Source organism: Schistocerca serialis, chromosome 8, assembly GCF_023864345.2.
Source record: "Schistocerca serialis cubense isolate TAMUIC-IGC-003099 chromosome 8, iqSchSeri2.2, whole genome shotgun sequence".
Taxonomy (NCBI): domain Eukaryota; kingdom Metazoa; phylum Arthropoda; class Insecta; order Orthoptera; family Acrididae; genus Schistocerca; species Schistocerca serialis.
In genome coordinates, this window is record NC_064645.1 from 228,118,828 (window position 1) to 228,139,266 (window position 20,439).

The window sequence follows — 20,439 nt, forward strand, 5'->3', positions numbered from 1 at the left end:
CTGATTTTTATATGACCAATGGTGCAATTACATTTAGGTGACTACTTACTGATGATTATCATATTTTTTCTTGGGAAGTGCCCGGCAAGGTAAGGTTAGCAGGTCGCTTTTCTTGTCGTTACACATCAGACAGTGCACATTTTTCTAGATAAACTTACATATTTTATGACTACTTGTGCAATTATATTTATATGAACACTTACTGATGATTATCGTATTTCTTCTTGGCAAGTGCCCGGCAAGGTAAGGTTAGCAGAAAGGCATTTCTTGTCGTTACACATCAGACCGTGCACATTTTCCATTCGTGACTATTTTACATTTTTTTTGCTGCTACATTGTGATACTCTGTGTACATTTTTTTGCACCTGCACACTGTCTATGTTTTTGACATATTACGTTTTCTGTCATGCTATGCTGTATGCTCAATTATATCATTTTCAGAAAGCAATAACGTGTAAAAGAAATAAATTAAACAAACCACAGTGGATTACTATGAAATGGGAATTTCACCTTCGGAATGAATGAAAGAAGATGCAATACCTCATCACGAAGAGTAAATGGATCAGAATTAATAAGCATTAACAAGAATATACTATACACATCGTATGGTAGCGGTCTTAACTAATTTTTTCTTTCAGAATACGAGGCGATTGATGCAGGCTGTCAAACAGAACTACACATCTTAGTTTTAGTGATGAAATATGCTAGAAATAAGGAACTCTATACTATGAATAGTTGTATGAAGTAAATGGTAATATGAATAATGAATAATGAAGTGTCTTTTTGCAGATGATAATGAATGGTGATGAATAGTGATGAAGAATATGGTAATATGAATAATGAAGTTTTTCTTTACAGGTGATGATAATAATGAAGTTATGGTGATATAAATAATGAAGTTTTTGTTTACAGGTGTTGATAGTGATAAACTTTGTATGGCCACTAAACGCACCACTTTTAAGTTTTTCTTTGCAGATGAGGATAATGATGAAGTTTATATACTTACTGTTAGTTAAGAAATGCTATGTAGTTATTTAAGTATTTGTTGCAGTTCGTTTTGACAGTATGTCTTATGTCGCATGGTATGATGACTGAAGGTTTTGGAAAGGACAGCTAGAGAACATATATATTTAATACACATTTCATTACCTGTTAATTCGAAGTTCACTACTTTTCAGCATAATATGCGTTTCTTCTTTCAGCTTAATAGTCCATTTTGTATTTTTTTTTCCAGGAGAAGCTATTCATGAAATTAATGTGCTATAAGCAGTTGGTCATTAAACCTGTTCTAGTACTTGCATTTTTTTTACCCATTTGTGTGTGTTATTCATGAATGTGATCACATATACTCTATTTGTTTCATAACCTTGCTACAGCTGACTCATGACGAATGACGTTACCTATCCTCATTTGCAGCAATAAGTCAAGAGTAAATATTGTTATGCCCCAGCAATTAATTATCGATCCCAATGCAATGCATTGCTAGTATAATAAAAAAAAGTATAAACAGTCCCAAATAATGCTACCAGTTTAAGAGAGTTCTGAGTAATAGTGAATGATGTTTTTCTAATCGCAGACCTTGAGTAATAGTTACAGTGTGTTACATTTTAAATATGTCATATGTCACTTGAATGATGAGTTCTGTGTAATAGTGAATGACATTTTGTAATAATGCATACATGCTCTACACTCATTAGCTCCCGTTTGTATGATGACTTCTGATGTTTTGTAACTGGCCAACGAGTGCCAATAATTATTTTAAATATGTCATATGTCACTTGAATGATGAAAAATGTTTTGTAATATTCAATACTTGCTATATGTTTAGTAACTGGCCAATGAATGCCACTGTTTCTTATATTTGTATTATGTCACTTACATGCTATATATATGAATACTAGTAGCTTGATGCTACACCCATTAGCTCCTGTTTTGAAGGATGACTTCTGATGGCTTGTAACTGGCCAATGAGTGCCAATGATTACTATAACTAGCTGAATTATGTAAATAGTATGCCATTAATTAACTATTGTTGAATGTCACTTTTGAATAATGCATAAAATGGTTTGTAACTGGGCAATGAGTGCCAATGTTCACTATAATCAGATGACTTATGAACATTATTCTGTAATACTTCATACATAGTACAGAAATGTTCAGTAACTAGGCGATGAATGCCACCATTTACTCAAATCAGTTGATAGACTAGTGTAATTCTCAATGATGACTGGCATAAGACTTAATGTCCTTCACCTTCTGACATAATTACCAGGAATTACTGCAATATCCGTTTGTCCTGTCTATCCTCATAATCATGGAGCACTATATTTGGTTTTTGCACTAATTCTACGTTGGTGTACCTTACAAGAACGTGGTGTTGACACGACATGCTGTCCACCACCTTGAGCGATGGAGATGTTATTATGGTCCCACTGTTTGGTGTACCTAATGTACTACCAAATTGATAACATTGAATATTAATACGACATTTCAGTGTCTTGGCTACACTGATTAATACTTCAGGGAAGAGAACTTCAGATTGTCTCACTTGGTGTTGTGCTTCTGTAAAAAGATATGGAGCTACGTGCAACCTACTGTGCTACAACCATGATGCAATCCTTCCCTTTCCTATCCTAGTTCTTGTAAAATGGTAAAAAAAATACTACAGTGCGTATGCACTTTATGTCATTTGCTAATACGATTTGTACTCATTGCATATACATTTTGTCATTACCTGATATGTTCTGTACTACAGTGTGTGTGCACTTTAGGTCATTTGCTAATATGATTTGTACTCATTGCGTATAAATTTTATGATTTCTTGCTATGTTCTGTACTACAGTGCGTGTGTACTTTATGTCATTTGTTAATCTGTTTTGTACTCATTGCGTGTACATTTTGTCACTGCCTGATATGTTCTGTACTACAGTGCGTGTGCACTTTAGGTCATTTGCTAATATGATTTGTACTCATTGCGTATACATTTTATGATTTCTTGATATGTTCTGCACTACAGTGCGTGTGTACTTTATGTCATTTGTTAATATGTCTTGTACTCATTGCGCATACATTTTGTCATTGCTTGATGTGTTCTGTACTCAGTGCATGTGCACTATATTTTATTTCATGTTCTGCACTTATATATACACTCCTGGAAATTGAAATAAGAACACCGTGAATTCATTGTCCCAGGAAGGGGAAACTTTATTGACACATTCCTGGGGTCAGATACATCACATGATCACACTGACAGAACCACAGGCACATAGACACAGGCAACAGAGCATGCACAATGTCGGCACTAGTACAGTGTATATCCACCTTTCGCAGCAATGCAGGCTGCTATTCTCCCATGGAGACGATCGTAGAGATGCTGGATGTGGTCCTGTGGAACGGCTTGCCATGCCATTTCCACCTGGCGCCTCAGTTGGACCAGCGTTCGTGCTGGACGTGCAGACCGCGTGAGACGACGCTTCATCCAGTCCCAAACATGCTAATGGGGGATAGATCCGGAGATCTTGCTGGCCAGGGTGGTTGACTTACACCTTCTAGAGCACGTTGGGTGGCACGGGATACATGCGGACGTGCATTGTCCTGTTGGAACAGCAAGTTCCCTTGCCGGTCTAGGAATGGTAGAACGATGGGTTCGATGACGGTTTGGATGTACCGTGCACTATTCAGTGCCCCCTCGACGATCACCAGTGGTGTACGGCCAGTGTAGGAGATCGCTCCCCACACCATGATGCCGGGTGTTGGCCCTGTGTGCCTCGGTCGTATGCAGTCCTGATTGTGGCGCTCACCTGCACGGCGCCAAACACCATCATTGGCACCAAGGCAGAAGCGACTCTCATCGCTGAAGACGACACGTCTCCATTTGTCCCTCCATTCACGCCTGTCGCGACACCACTGGAGGCGGGGTGCACGATCTTGGGGCGTGAGCGGAAGACGGCCTAACGGTGTGCGGGACCGTAGCCCAGCTTCATGGAGACGGTTGCGAATGGTCCTCGGCGATACCCCAGGAGCAACAGTGTCCCTAATTTGCTGGGAAGTGGCGGTGCGGTCCCCTACGGCACTGCGTAGGATCCTACGGTCTTGGCGTGCATCCGTGCGTCGCTGCGGTCCGGTCCCAGGTCGACGGGCACGTGCACCTTCCGCCGACCACTGGCGACAACATCGATGTACTGTGGAGACCTCACGCCCCACGTGTTGAGCAATTCGGCGGTACGTCCACCCGGCCTCCCGCATGCCCACTATACGCCCTCGCTCAAAGTCCGTCAACTGCACATACGGTTCACGTCCACGCTGTCGCGGCTTGCTACCAGTGTTAAAGACTGCGATGGAGCTCCGTATGCCACGGCAAACTGGCTGACACTGACGGCGGCGGTGCACAAATACTACGCAGCTAGCGCCATTCGACGGCCAACACCGCGGTTCCTGGTGTGTCCGCTGTGCCGTGCGTGTGATCATTGCTTGTACAGCCCTCTCGCAGTGTCCGGAGCAAGTATGGTGGGTCTGACACACCGGTGTCAATGTGTTCTTTTTTCCATTTCCAGGAGTGTATATGTATATATTCTGTGACTGTAAACTTAGTTAATTAAGAAAAATTTGTTGCTCATGGCGAGTCCAATTGACTCACCATCGCTGCCAAATTTTTGCCCGCCAGTGGAGGGTTATGTAAGAGGTACGCGCTGCCTGCAATATAGAATCGCTGACCAGAGAGCAGTGTTGACTGCAGTATGAACTGTGTAACTGTAGCAGTTAGTTGTGGCTAGTCGCTTGTCTGAGGTAGTCTGCATTTGTCTGCAGTCTGCTCTGGTCGGGAATCTGGAGATGGAGTATTATTGTATAAGGTAAAGATGCAGCGTCGCGCATATCTAGTAATGTATCTGAACTGTCATCCAAATGTTTAAAAAAAAATGTCCTAATAATAATTTTGGTTATATAAAGTAATTTTTTTTTAAAAAAAGCATTCATTTCAAAAAAATCAGTTGCTTCCTTTCACAAATCACAAATGTATAGGCCAGCATTGTACGGAGCTGTGCCAAAAAAAATTTTTAGGTAAGAGCAGATATATTTGCAGTTTTTATTGAGGTAAGAATTTTTGCTTTTTTATTCAGAATGATCTTACATGGCCATGACGCAGCACTGCTGTTGTCCTAAAATTTACCAGGTTACTGAATTTATTTTTTTTTATTATGAGGTTTAGGAATTTTTCTGTTTCGTGCTTACATTAAATGAGAAAAGAATTTTGTGGGTAAAAATTAAATGGGAACCAGATTTGTTCTGTGGTTACACTAAGTTAGAATAACATTCATTATTCATATTAATAAATTAACAATTGTTCTGTGGGGAGGTTACAAAAGTAATTCCTTTCCATTAATTTTAGTTTGAAATATAACGTACTGTGTATAAAGTTATATGAAAGTTTTCAGAAAAGCAACAGAGGTAATACTGACCTGTCCAAAATTCGAAAAATAATACTGGTATCGACAACTACAACATTGCTTTGATACAGACATGTCTGAAAGAACAGACAACACACATATGTAAATATATACTACTTGATGGCCATCACAATCATTTCATTGTGGATGCACTCTCTTTCCTGAACTCTTGAAGTCAATCAGTGTGATACAGTGAGCATGGTGGACAGGTGGCACTATGTCAGCAGTATGGTTAAAGTTGGGAGTTTGGGTTGCGCATGAAGTAGTCTTGATACTTATATGGATATGGTGTCTGATCTTTCGGACATTACTCGTGAAAGACATTCTTACGAAGTCCCGAAAGAGTTCGGGTAATACGTGTGCATCCGCACAGAAGAAGAAGGACGTGGCAGGTATTGCCAGAACTAGATGGATAGAGCGTCTGCCATGTAAGCAGGAGATCCCGGGTTCGAGTCCCGGTCGGGGCACACATTTTCACCTGTCCCCATTGGTATATATAAATTCCTGTCAGCAGCTGAAGGTATTAATATATAATTCTAATTTCATTCTAGACGGCTGCATGTCATCAATCGTGTCTGTTCTTTCGGACATGTCCGAAAGAAGAGACACCCTATCCATATAAGTGTCTAGTTCTGGCAATACCGACCATTACCTTCTTCTTCTGTGCGGATGTACACACATTACCCGAACTTGGTAAGAATGTCTTCCACGAGTAATGAGCGTGTTGAGTATGGTCACTACGAATGTAGTGTATGGACATGTAAGGTGAGAATGTGGGGTCTCGCGGGAGGTGTGCGCGAGATAGTCCCTGCAGTCGCAATATCCTCTGTGCCCTTGGTGGCTCAGATGGATAGTGTCTTCCATGTAAGTAGGAGATCCCAGGTTCGAGTCCCAGTCGGGGCACACATTTTCACCTGTCCCAGTTGATACACATCAACCCCCGTCAGCAGCTGAAGGTATTAATATATAATTCTAATTTTGAAGTAGTCTTGGGTAGTGGAGCGGTTAAAGTGAGTCTGCCTTCGTCGACAGAGTGGTGCTGACGGGGCTATTTACTTCCTAGCGTGGTGCATGCTTCTGAGGTGTTTACGTGCTACAGCGGCTTTCATGCAAGTGCATGTCTTTGGAAGTAAATAGCCAGTTCAAATCGAAAATGGAAGCTGAAATTCAGCTTCTCAAATGAATATGCACATCCCAAAGCGCTGAAAGTAGAACGATTTCTTTCTGATGATGTGAAGATCCCCTGTACTGATGTTGGAATCCATCTCTGAACTTTAAATAGCACGATGTACGTTAAATTTGAAAATGCTACATGAGTCACGATTTTAGAGAAGACGAGGGATAAGCTCAACTTCCGATTTTTGGACAGCAACATAGCTCCAGTGATTATGAATCGTGCATGTCTCGGACTCAGGACGACCCACATATTCGAACTCCCATTCGAGAGGTGCCAGCAGAAGATGTGGTGGTTGCACTGAGGCCCTATGGAACGATTCACAGCCACATTGTGGAGAAATGGGCACAATTAACCAGGAGTGCAGCAGGTATGCATTGAACTCAGAAGCATGTTCCATCCTACCTCTACATCGGCAGATGGAGAGTGGCCATCATATAGGACGGCCAGCCGAAGACCTGCTCAGACTGCGAAAAAGAGGACCATATTCACTCAGAGCGTCAGCAGTAACGGACTGCCCATCTTCGACCTACAGAACTGGTGCCATCCACCACCCTAACATCTAAACCTCTCACGTACGTAGCAGCACTCCAAATGAACCTCAGTCAAATGCATGGACCTGATCATCGACAGGATCTTTTGCAACTGGCGTAATACAGTCCTCCCTCACACCCTACCAGCTGTAGAAGGAGGTGAAGCGAAACCCCATTGGGGTATGGAAGTTGAGCGATGGTTGTGTACATGGCCGCCTTTACGCCTGGTGGTCTCTGCCCTTCTCTGCGCTTCCCTGCACGCAACCAGGGTAGCTGTGCATATGATGGTGAAACATGATCAAACGCTCGAATATCACAGACGTAACGAACACAGGCATTCATAACCAGTTCCAGGCGCCTCGAGCTTTCCTGAGAAAGGTCTTGCTGTAATCAAAAAGTGTTTGTACAAGTTTCTTTTTCAGGACAAGAGGGAACAGCTTTTTATATTTTTGTAGGACATGAGGAAATGCTGATGCTTTCATGCACATTACAGTTATGTGCTCAGTCCAGTTTGAATTTTCGATTATTACTCTTTGACTCCATGCTGAGGGTAAGAAGTTGATATTTGTTCCATTTAGGATTACAGAGATTTCGGGCTAATTAGCCTAGAATGACCGACCAGTACTGTTTGGGTTTTGGATGGGTTGTGCCTTAACCCTATATTCTGTACTCACTTTGAAAGTACACACAGTCAGTATTGAAATTATCGATAGGTGTCTTCTGGTTTATTGTAATCTTTTGTGCGAATGGCGAATTCACACCTACGTGGAAATTTCTCCAGCGCTCACTAACCGTCCTCAAATGGGACATGTTTCTCTTAGCGGAGCACGCCAGATGTGGTGTCTGTGATGGTTGCTGCACGCTCAGCAGCGACCTGCTACACCTCGCGAAACGTGCTCCTCATCGTGATTTTACGTCCTCAGCGCTCTTCAGCGGCAGTGCCCTGGCGCGTAAATCACACAGTTTCCTTACCAAAATAGACATGCGTAAAATGGCTGCGCTGATTGACGAAAAAGAACGCTGAAAATCGCGAAAAAGATTCTGGAGTCGTCGACTTCTTGAACAGCGAGTTGCTGGTAGATAAACACTACATAATGTTCTACGATGGTCTAAGATACATAGCCTGTTATTGGAAGTTATTCAGGAACTCAATTGAATCTTCATCCCATCTACGGTTATGTTACATTGACTACCACACTGTGAAGTCACGTACTTCATCACATAGATTTCAAGATCGAGTTTTGTTTCGTATTTTCATTTGAATGGAAGAAGAGGTCTCTTCCGAGGTTGCCCACCATCACTGAAAAACATATTTACCCGCTAAATGAAAACACGAAACAGTCCATATTTTACACAAATGTTCCTAACAGCAAAAACTTCCAGTGTGTAACTTGTGTTTTAAGACTTCTTGCCACTGGCGGAATATTGAAGTCGCCTGTAAAACAGGAATTGCAGCAATTACATTATTTATAAGAGATAAATTCGACTATGCAGATAATGCTTGTATTAAATTAATAAGAAAGACCCAAAATCTTTTAAAAAACCTATAATTCAAAAAAATAAATTCGCAGGAGGTGGACGCAAACGTGGTACCTCTCTCTTCACGGCTTACGATGCCAATAACAACACTACTGCTTCAATATAAAAGTCGGGCCTCCATATATGGTACACACTGTTTAAAGATTGTATTTACAAATGTCATAATTTGGTATTTAACTATGACAAATCGTTCCAAGATCACGCGCTTTGGATATATCATCATTGTGCAGAAGCATTGTAACGGTATGCTTTCAAAGCACTCAAGTTATGACACTAAAAACATTAAATACATGAGGCCTTTAACTACCAACATGTAGTTTGCTGTACCTAAAACACCGTGTTTTCGAGAGAGTCTCAATTTTTTGATACTTTGCTACAGCTTATATTCTTACCACATACTCTATGAAAATTACCTACTAAACACGAAGTTTAATTCCATACAACATGACGGCTCATAAGGTCTGCTTGTAATGTAAAAAAGATGTCGCATCTCACTGGCCATGTTCCTCTGCACAAGGCAAAGATCTGCTATGCTAGATTCTTCATTTCACTCTTCACAGTACAGTGGAACGTGGAATGCCACACTGTTAACGCCACCAGCTGCTCGTCCACGTGTGTTTTCACGTCCGATGAGAGGACGGCTTAGACTTATCACACTCACAGTAGCAGCTGGTATCTCTGTACGGCGACGTAGACTGGTTGCGGCGTGTTGGGGAACGACCTCGTCCAATGTACAACGATGGGCTTTGTCCCATAGCTCGACTGTAATTGTCTACACTTGACTGGATTGATTATAACTTTCATGATGGTTGACGTCTGGTGGCGTGATAGTTGCATTTTTTATCGTCAGTATCGCACAATGTGTTCAGGACACCTACAGTAGAGATTGGCAAAACCGTTCTTTTCAGGGATCGTAACAAAACCGTTCACTCACTGGAATGAACTAACTCTTTTTCATGACTCACCACTCATCATTCATTTAAGCGAAGAACTTACGTGTTGTTAGAAGGAGCTGTAGATAGTAAAAACTGTAGAGGAATACAGAGACAGGAATCAATCCAGCAAATAATTGAAGACGTAGGTTTCAAATGCTACTCTGAGATGAAAAGGTTGGCAGGAGAGGAATTCGTGGCAGACCACATCAAACCAGTCAGAAGGCTAATGAGTCGAAAAAAAATCAAATTCGTCTCATAATATCAGTTCTCTCATTTCAGCTTTACGTACTTCCTGTTGTCTTTCTATAGTACTGTCCTCAAGTGTGTTTCCCTTACACAAGTGTCCTAGAAATACTGCGAAAAAATTCTAGGGGTTTGTAGACGGTGCATTGAGGAATAAATGGAGGATAGAAACCTGAGTCGAGAAACGTCATCCAAAGACTCCACAGAGCGATGAAGTTAGAGGAGTTGGCGCCTGCCACTGGACCACTCCCTTTGGCAGAAAACTTGATTTCGTGCGCTGACGGTCCGTAAGCGGAAGGTCTCGCAATGTTGTTTGTTATCCAGAGATCACGACTGATTGCCATTATCGCCACTGGGAAAGATGGACTTCGCTGCTGCGTATAAATGCCTTGTCTCCTATGAATGCTACGTTAAGTTGGCTGGTGGTTGACAGTTTTAGACACGGATTTCCATCTGCAGTTTATTTTTCATCTATACACCGAAAAACATTGAACATTTTAGATGGTTCCAGGAGAAAAAATAAACTGAGGATGGCTACCCCTGTTCGAAACTGTCATCCACCTAGGCAACAGAGCATCGCATTCATAGCAGCAGCTAGCTCCATCTTTTCCACAGGTGGCCGTGACAATCAGTCGCGATCGTTGAATAACGACCAACATTGCGAGACGTTCCGCGTACAAAATCACGTTTGCTGCCTAGTGGTGGACTAGTGGCAGGTGTGGTTTCCTATCTTCTATTTGTTCTTCAAGACACAAACTGTCGTCACCCTGTATAAATCCAATCTTTCACCTTTCCCTTCTTTGCTTAGTTTTAGCTTGCTATCTAAGTTTTTCGTATTCATTACCATTGTTTCTCTTTTCTACAAAGATCTCTTTAATTTTCCTGTGAGTGGCTTCTTTGTCTCTCCAAGTTATACATGCCTTTACAGCCTTGCATTTGTTCTCTAGCCATTACTGCTAAGTCACTTGACACTTTCTGCCATCATCAATTAAATTAATTTTCTCTCCTGTTATCCAAAGGCTTCTACTGGATTTTGTCTTTTCACGTGTATCCGTCTGCTGCTTTCCATATTTCATCTCTCAAAGCTACCCATTCATCTTCTGCTGTATTCTTTTCACGTGTTTCATTTCAATTTTTCATAATGCTCAGTCTGAAACCCTCAAGAACCTCTGATTCCTTCAGTACCTAGATCCCATCTGCTTAATTTCCTACCTTTTGGCAATGTCTTAATCAATAAAGTATGGTCAGAGTCCACATTTGCCCCTTGATACAGTATAAAACTTCGTTTCTTAATTTCTGTCTTAGTTTTACACTCCTGGAAATTGAAATAAGAACACCGTGAATTCATTGTTCCAGGAAGGGGAAACTTTATTGGCACATTCCTGGGGTCAGATACATCACATGATCACACTGACAGAACCACAGGCACATAGACACAGGCAACAGAGCATGCACAATGTCGACACTAGTACAGTGTATATCCACCTTTCGCAGCAATGCAGGCTGCTATTCTCCCATGGAGACGATCGTAGAGATGCTGGATGTAGTCCTGTGGAACGGCTTGCCATGCCATTTCCACCTGACGCCTCAGTTGGACCAGCGTTTGTGCTGGACGTGCAGACCGCGTGAGACGACGCTTCATCCAGTCCCAAACATGCTCAATGGGGGACAGATCCGGAGATCTTGCTGGCCAGGATAGTTGACTTACACCTTCTAGAGCACGTTGGGTGGCACGGGATACATGCGGACGTGCATTGTCCTGTTGGAACAGCAAGTTCCCTTGCCGGTCTAGGAATGGTAGAACGATGGGTTCGATGACGGTTTGGATGTACCGTGCACTATTCAGTGTCCCCTCGACGATCACCAGTGGTGTACGGTCAGTGTAGGAGATCGTCCTCCACACCATGATGCCGGGTGTTGGCCCTGTGTGCCTCGGTCGTATGCAGTCCTGATTGTGGCGCTCACCTGCACGGCGCCAAACACGCATACGACCATCATTGGCACCAAGGCAGAAGCGACTCTCATCGCTGAAGACGACACGTCTCCATTCGTCCCTCCATTCACGCCTGTCGCGACACCACTGGAGGCGGGCTGCACGATGTTGGGGCGTGAGCGGAAGACGGCCTAACGGTGTGCGGGACCGTAGCCCAGCTTCATGGAGACGGTTGCGAATGGTCCTCGGCGTTACCCCAGGAGCAACAGTGTCCCTAATTTGCTGGGAAGTGGCGGTGCGGTCCCCTACGGCACTGCGTAGGATCCTACGGTCTTGGCGTGCATCCGTGCGTCGCTGCGGTCCGGTCCCAGGTCGACGGGCACGTGCACCTTCCGCCGACCACTGGCGACAACATCGATGTACTGTGGAGACCTCACGCCCCACGTGTTGAGCAATTCGGCGGTACGTCCACCCGGCCTCCCGCATGCCCACTATACGCCCTCGCTCAAAGTCCGTCAACTGCACATACGGTTCACGTCCACGCTGTTGCGGCATGCTACCAGTGTTAAAGACTGCGATGGAGCTCCGTATGCCACGGCAAACTGGCTGACACTGACGGCGGCGGTGCACAAATGCTGCGCAGCTAGCGCCATTCGACGCCCAACACCGCGGTTCCTGGTGTGTCCGCTGTGCCGTGCGTGTGATCATTGCTTGTACAGCCCTCTCGCAGTGTCCGGAGCAAGTACGGTGGGTCTGACACACCGGTGTCAATGTGTTCTTTTTTCCATTTCCAGGAGTGTATATAATCAGTCTGAAACCTTCCAGTGTTTCCAGTTCTCTTTCGCGCATTTCATCAATCTTCAACGAAGTGTCAGCCTTGATTAAATTACGCTATGTGCAAAATTCGACCAGTCAGATTTCTCTCTAATTTCTTGTCACCTGTTCACATTATCCTAATATTTTTCATTCTCTTCCTTTTGCTACTTTCGCCCACCCAGCGTTCAAAATTAAATTATCGTCACCCTTAACTAAGTGTATAATACGCTTTCTCTCGTCACTTCTCCGTCCCCTGTGGATCTAATCCAGATATAAACTTGTAATACTGTGATGAGTGTTGACTTAGTTTCTCTTGTCTGCAATAATGCCTCCACTATGCTCTTCGTAATAGCTTACCCACATTCCTGTTTTCTTATTTATAATTAGGAGTACTCCTACATTCTCCTTATTTGACCTTGGGTTCACAATCTTGTACTGTCCTGAACACAAGGCTTGTTCTTTCGACTACCACACTTCACTATTTCCGACTACATTTAACATCAAAATATCTATCTCCATTTCTGAATTCTCCAACCTATTTTCCCTCAATAAGGGACCTAACAATCCATGCGCCGACTATGGAATTCCAGACCTTTTTTTATGATGATGTCCCACCGAGTAGCCCTGCCTGGAGATCAGAAGCGGACACTATCTCTGGAATATTTCACCCTAGAGGGTAGTATCATCATTATGCCATATAGCAGTGCTGCATGCTATGGGCTGCTGGTTGAGCTGTTTAGCATAGCCCGAAGACGCTGTAGCCCAATCTCTGGTGACCTGCACAGAGGAAAAGCTCACCATCAGATCGTTAAAATTTTTAAGAAATCACAATATCACACAAACTGAAACACCCCATTGAATGATAATTAATGTGGGTGGCGCAATCAAGCATGAAAATATGGGTACCACACCATAAAAAGGTATAGTAATGAGAGGAATGGCTCCGAGCACTATGGGACTTAACATCTATGGTCATCAGTCCCCTAGAACTTAGAACTACTTAAACCTAACTAACCTAAGGACAGCACACAACACCCAGCCATCACGAGGCAGAGAAAATGAGAGGAGGGATCCTCTGTAAAGGAGACTGTATATGGGACGGTAGTATGACCAGTTCTGTAATACTGCTCTAGTGTTTGGGATCTGCACCAGGTCGGATTGAAGGACGACATTGTAGCAATTCAGAGGCGGGTTGCTAGATTCGTCACCGGTAGGTTTGAACAAAATGCGTGTGTTGTGGAAATGCTTCGGGAACGCAAAAGCCCCAGGAGGGAAGGTGACGCTCATTTCGAGGAACACTATCGAGAAATTTTAAATGTTGAAGCTGACTGCAGAATAATTCTACTACTGCCAACTTACGTTCCGCGTAAGGACCACGAAGATAAGATACGAGAAAGAGCTTATACAGAGGCATACAGACAGTCGTTTTTCCCTCGCTCCATTTGGAGTGGAACAGGAAAGGAAATAGCTATTAGTGGTACATGGAACCCCCCGCAACTCAGCGTATGGTGGCTTACGGAGTATGTTTGTAGTGTAGATGTACATATATCTACAGCAGAAACAAATGGTCTTTATAACAATCAGGTTCATTATCATAAACTATCAACATTCCAGTTGCACACTGAGATAAGAAATTGAACATTTAATAAGTGGACAAGGAATTATGAATGTGAAATCTAATCCTCATACGCATGTTTGAGGACGATAAATCCATAATTACGAGAATAAATAGCTGATACGGCCAATGACTGCAAGAATGGTTTGTGGATTAAAGAAGGAACCCGGAAAAACACGTAGAAGCGCCAAAAAGATAGTGAAAGTACATGATGGAAGCAACTAGCTTTTAAAACTGTGCAGTTAGCCCCTGATAGAAATTAATTACAATATCACACCACTACTAAACTGATAATTGCAATGCCAGCCAAACCTTACCACACTGAAAGTGGAATGCGGCGGCAGTAATGGCTGTGAATTCTCAGTGCAGCTCGCCCTATGTACTCAGTACTAAGCTGAAGACACCCTTCCATACGATGCCAAGTCTCGTCTCACAGTATGTCTTTACTGTTTGATTGCCAGCTCGCAAGTATATTTCCTCTTCTATCCCCCAGTAGCAAGTATTCTCTGTCTTAACACTCTGAAACTTGGTTATTTCTGCCAGAGTAGGAATCTCACCGACCAGTAGCAGCAGACTTGAAAGTTCCGTCCAGGAGTAAGTTTGCAAATATGTCAAACAAATTCCTACTTCCTCCACACTGCTGCCCTGTGAGGAGGAAGCCAGGAATATCTCCCACTCCATGGCGTGATTCTCAGGCTGATAAATTGAAAGGCTTGTAGATACACATGAGAACGTTCTTGCTCTACAGAAATAAATACTGTGATCCAATTGGAAAGCCTCTTACAAAGATTTAAAACGAACTTGTCTCCATGGAAATGTGCCGAGACAAACTGCCATCCTCACGCCACACCATCTCTGAAATGATGCACATGGCTTATATTTTTATCTTTCCTAAAAGGATACGTCCCATTGTCTTGAAATATACTGTTTTTAGGCATACAGGCGGCACTCTGAATTGCCCGGAGTGGGGGCGGTGGGTAAAGCAAATTCCAATTTCGACTACTTGTTCTGAAAGTCAGCCCTCAGCACTGAACACGTTATGGCCTTTCCTGGCACCTTTAAGTAAACTTCTAAGTCACCCCATCCTGCTTGGAAGCTTTCCTATCTCCAGAAACATAACTAGGCCATCGCAGTAATAAAAGAAGGGTAGAGAAGAAGTATTTAGCACTCATCGGTAGTACTGAATATCGTCTGCAGTTATGAGGCAGCGCAAGACATCGACTACATTGACTAAAGCGGTTGAGTATATAATATCACGAAATATGTCGCGCGATAGTTTTGGGGAAAAGCTGCCACGTAACAAATGTTCAAATGTGTGTGAAATCTTATGGGACTTAACTGCTAAGGTCATCAGTCCCTAAGCTTACACACTACTTAACCTAAATTAACCTAAGAACAAACACTCACACCCACGCCCGAGGGAGGACTAGAACCTCCGCCGGGACCAGCCGCACAGTCCATGACTGCAGCGCCCCAGACCGCTCGGCTAATCCCGCGTGGCCTGCCACACAACAGCGCCATCGTGAAAGAAATGTCACGGCTGTAATTCCCCTTGCTTCCAGCTGTACACATTACCAGTACAGCCATGGCATGTTGGCTAACATTACGAGGCCAGATCAGTCAGTCACCCAGACTGTTGCCGCTGCAACTACTGAAAAGGCTGCTGTCCATCTACGGGAACCGTGGCGTAATCTGCTCTCTCCACAGACACACCTCCATTGTTGTTTCAACCACGGTACGGGGCTTTCTGTATCACTGAAGCATGGAAGCAACTCCACCTCGGAGACATGCAAGGTTCGTGGAGTTATAGATAGAAGATTAAGTAGGTAGCTATATTTTTTCCTTAACTACACAGCATTACTCGAACGCCCCCTATGTGCCTGTAGTGGGTCCTAAAACGTTTATGTGCTCCTCCTGCTAGCTGGATTCTGCCGTGCCGACGCGAAAAGTGGGGCCTCGTTCTCGGTAATGAGACCGTACAGTGTGCAGCGGTAATCACGAGCGAGTCGTGCGTTGCTCGCATCGTGGGTAACAAGATAAGGAGTTCCGTCCGCGGCTGGCACGGGGACGATCGCCACGCCGGCTGCCGCCGGCTGGCCATTCGCGGCGCCGCTCGTCTTATTGCCGACTGCGCGGGCGCCGCCTCAATGGCCAGCCGATGAATTAATGTATGAACGGGAATCCGAGCCGCCAACCGCTACAAATTGGGGCTTGTTCTGTGGCTGCCGCTGAATAATGGGGCCGCTGCCCTATTCCGAATCTCATGCCATTAGTCCCGTCACGCAACGCTAAAAGTAATCCTAACCAATGCGGTTACCTGCAACAGATACAACAAGAAAGAGGCTTGTAGATGGACTATGAAGTGAGTGGCGTCAAAGTTTTTAGCGGGAAACGCCTTCTACTAGAAAAAAAGACGTGGAGCCTGAACCTCGGATGAACAGCATGTTAGTGTCAGACAAATCCTCATTAAACTCTTACAGAGGGGAAAAAAATGACTGAGCCGGTACGCATGCGACACCATGCGCTACCTAATATGTTCCGAAACTCCGTACATAAAAAAAAAAAAAAATGTTTCCGAGCCTCGCACCTCGGGTTCTATTGGTGACGAGTCAAGTGTTTTGGATATCCCTTGGGCTAAGGACCATTTATATACCCAACAGAAGGATCGTTTTACTGTGACTATCCTACACAACAGGTTCCTGTTTGAATATTACACGCTTCCCCCAGTTTAGTCAAGCGGAACAAATGCTTTTTTAGCATTTCATGTAGTCTACAGTGCGCCTTAAGAAACTTATGAGGACACCATTTAATTCACAGGCGGTTCCCGAGAGAACCCGAAAAACACGATTTTTGGGTAGCAAACCGGAACCGCGGATCCCGAGACGGCTCTCCACAGCAGATGGCTGAAATTTTTACAGTATATTCCTAAAATCCCGATCTAGAACAACCTCGAAAGTTTTCTCGATATCTTTATTTCTGAATATAGAGGTTCAATGTTACCCCACTTTTACACGTAAAATCCGGTATGAGAAGAAAAAGTATTTTATAAAGCGACGTAGCACGGATAAATATTCTGTAAAGTGTCTTCATTACCACCATAACGTTCTAGGAACTCCATGTTGTAGTACTGAAGCACATGTAATTTTTGTTTCACCTAAAAACCATTCTCAGGTGTAAAATTATTTTTGCTTTATTTCAGTTTCGGCAACGGCCTAGCCGCAGTGGATACACCGGTTCCCGTCAGATTACCGAAGTTAAGCGCTGTTGGGCGTGGCCGGCACTTCGATGGGCGACCATCCGGGCCGCCATGCGCTGTTGCCATTTTTCGGGGTGCACTCAGCCTCGTGATGCCAACTGAGGAGCTACTCGACCGAATAGTAGCGGCTCCGGTCACAGAAAACCATCGCAACGACCGGGAGAGCGGTGTACTGACCGCACGCCCCTCCTATCCGCATCTTCATCTGAGGATGACACGGCGGTCGGATGGTCCCGGTGGGCCACTTGTGGCCTGATGACGGAGTGCATTATTTCAGTTTCACATAACTAAACTATCAAAATTGTATGATCCATAAAGTTCTTTTCCTATGAGTGACATGCGCCGTTGTAAGAGGAGAAAGAATGGAATCAACGCAAAAATGTTCCTATCGGAGCACAAAAAAAGCGAATATGATCGTATTTAAAAGACTGACTGAAAACTGTGGTACTAGTTGCCTCGTTCTACATTCCTCAGCACCTTTAAACATTTTCCCAGAAATGTTGCCATGCGAACATAATCGTGCTTTTTACGCTGAGAAAGGAGGGGACAATGGCAGTGGGGAAGAGCTGGAAAAGCAATAAACTCTGAAAGATGGTGGACAATGTGGTATAAAAAGTGCGAAAGAGACAATGGAAGTGTCAGAGAAAGAGAGCGACCCAGTGGCAGTGGAACATAGTTGACAGTGACAGAACAGCGCTTGGAAAAGAGTGAAGGAGACAGTAACAGTGGAGCAGGAACAAAGGGAAGGAGAAGTGAAAGTGGATGAGAGCGAGCGATAATGAGAGATAGGGTCAAAGACAATGACAACGAGGACGAGAAAGATACTGACAACAAGGACACCAGCAGTGGGAAGGCTTAAATGAGATAGTAGCAGTAAGACTAGTAGTACGACAGAACGAAGAAGGCTACAGCTGTGAGATAAGAGACACTGACAGAGAGACACAAAGAAATGACAATGAGTTGGGCTGACTGTGTCAGTGAGAAAGGGCAAGTGGGAATGGATGGGTGTGAGCGACTTACAGCAATGGATCCGTAGGGGGCGAGTTATATTTAGTGAAGCTCCTGGTGGTCAGATGTAAGTTGCTCGTTAAAAAGAGCGCGAATCTGTTCGCGTGCCAAAAGTTTTGGAAATATTTTTAAATATGCTGAGGAAGGTAGAATGAGGCAGCTGGTACCCCACTGTTCAGTCAGAGTCGTACCACTGTTTTTTCTCAGGTAGCAGCTAGAGTACAAAACTTAACATAACGATACCTCTTGGCAAGAATGATCACGAAGTATTTTGCGACGAAATTATTATATTAAATGTTCTCGGTGGAGTTGCCGCGTTAATTCTCCATAGAAATCTGAGATGCCGACAATATCCAGCAGTTTCGTCGTCAGGAAAGCAATTGACTGTCAAAAACGTAATTATTCTACTAGTGCCAACGAGGTAAAATAAGAGGAGTTGTCATGACGTCACAAACTTGAAGCCTTTGCCCGCCACATTAGTTGCCCCCCAACATTAGCTTCTCGTGGGACTTTTTTGAGCAACAACAACAGCTTGCGTCATTTACAGATGTACTAATCGTTCCAATTGTAGTCTCAAGTGTAAAGGAACTATTTTTCATTCGTAAATGGATTTTCTTTTACACACATGAATTTTGGTTGCACTGTTTATTTTTCCTGTAGTGGTTTTATTCTGCCATTTTACTTTAAATTTCCTATCATTTAAACTCTCTGGATGAACTCTGTGAGAAGGAAAGATTGGAAACTGACAAAACATAGCAAAATGTGTTCCCAGAATCTTCGGGAAGAGGAGGTAGACCGATCACTTCAGTAAGTCCGTGTTAAGGAAAAGTATTACTAAAGTAGCCTTTTCATATCACGTACTTCTCGTCCTGTTTATTCTAAAAGTACAGCGAAAAGAAAGTTACGTTAACGAGGCCAAGTGCTGAATCCAACGTATGTGCTAGGCGGAAAAACTGCAAATGCCTTCCTGACACTGTGTAATCCCCAAAGCTCTACAACGTTTACTATTTTAAACAACTGTTACGTGCACAGACAGGAACTACGAACACTCGAAGCAATCGTAAACAGTAATTCGGTATTTTTAGGGCACCTATCATGGCGACGCCAGCCTAAAAGCAACTAGCAACGTATAGCATAAGTCTGTAGCACCACCTCCCCTTATTACACCTCCATGACTGCTTATTCCGACCAAGATAACAATGGCGCCAACGATTAAACCTCATCTGCAGAGCCTGTGTTTCAATCACGATATATAATACACGGCATAGTCCCAAGAAGTTCCTCTGCAACAAGTGATCACTTCCTTGCACTGATAAGTGTATATCCTGTATCTTTGTTAAAGCTGTTCATAAACATTCTAATTTTCACACTCCTCTTTGCTGATTGAGTCCAAGTACTTTGAAGTATGGATCTGTATCTGTTGATACAAGACAATGTGCTTAAGCATTTGGCTGTATTCTGCTGTCTTGTAGTTTTCATTGAATAACTTCTCCAACCGTTGTACACGCTCATCCAAGTCCTTGGAAAACACAATTTCGAAACGAATTTTCTGAAGGAAGGGGTAGATGTTACGCCCAGAGATAGTATCCCTAGCGGGTACTAAAAATGTGTCCAAGTTCTACCTTGGCAGCTCACGGAAGGCGAACCGCCTGCGTCAGTGACCAGTAGACTGCCAGGTGGAAATGCTGAGCGAGTTGCTGCAAACACAGAGGCAATCGCAACATGGGGGAACGAACAAACACCCAGTCTGCGAGCGAAGCATAATGATATCATGGAAGCCGAGAGATACTACCACACTAGTGACAAAGTAGAGTTTTGTAAGAAAGACTGGGTAAGTACTCAGGTGTTGAGCCAGCAACAAACGGACTCTGAAACGCGAAGTTGCCAAAGTCTGAAGTCACTAGGAGAGCTGACAGCAAAGAAAACCAGGACACATGATGTCA

General features: G+C 43.7%; 1 pseudogene; it reads left to right on the forward strand.

The window, feature by feature from the left end:
• The first annotated feature begins 17,435 nt into the window (after nucleotides 1-17,435).
• Nucleotides 17,436-17,553, forward strand: LOC126417325 (5S ribosomal RNA; annotated as a pseudogene).
• The last annotated feature ends 2,886 nt before the right edge of the window (nucleotides 17,554-20,439 follow it).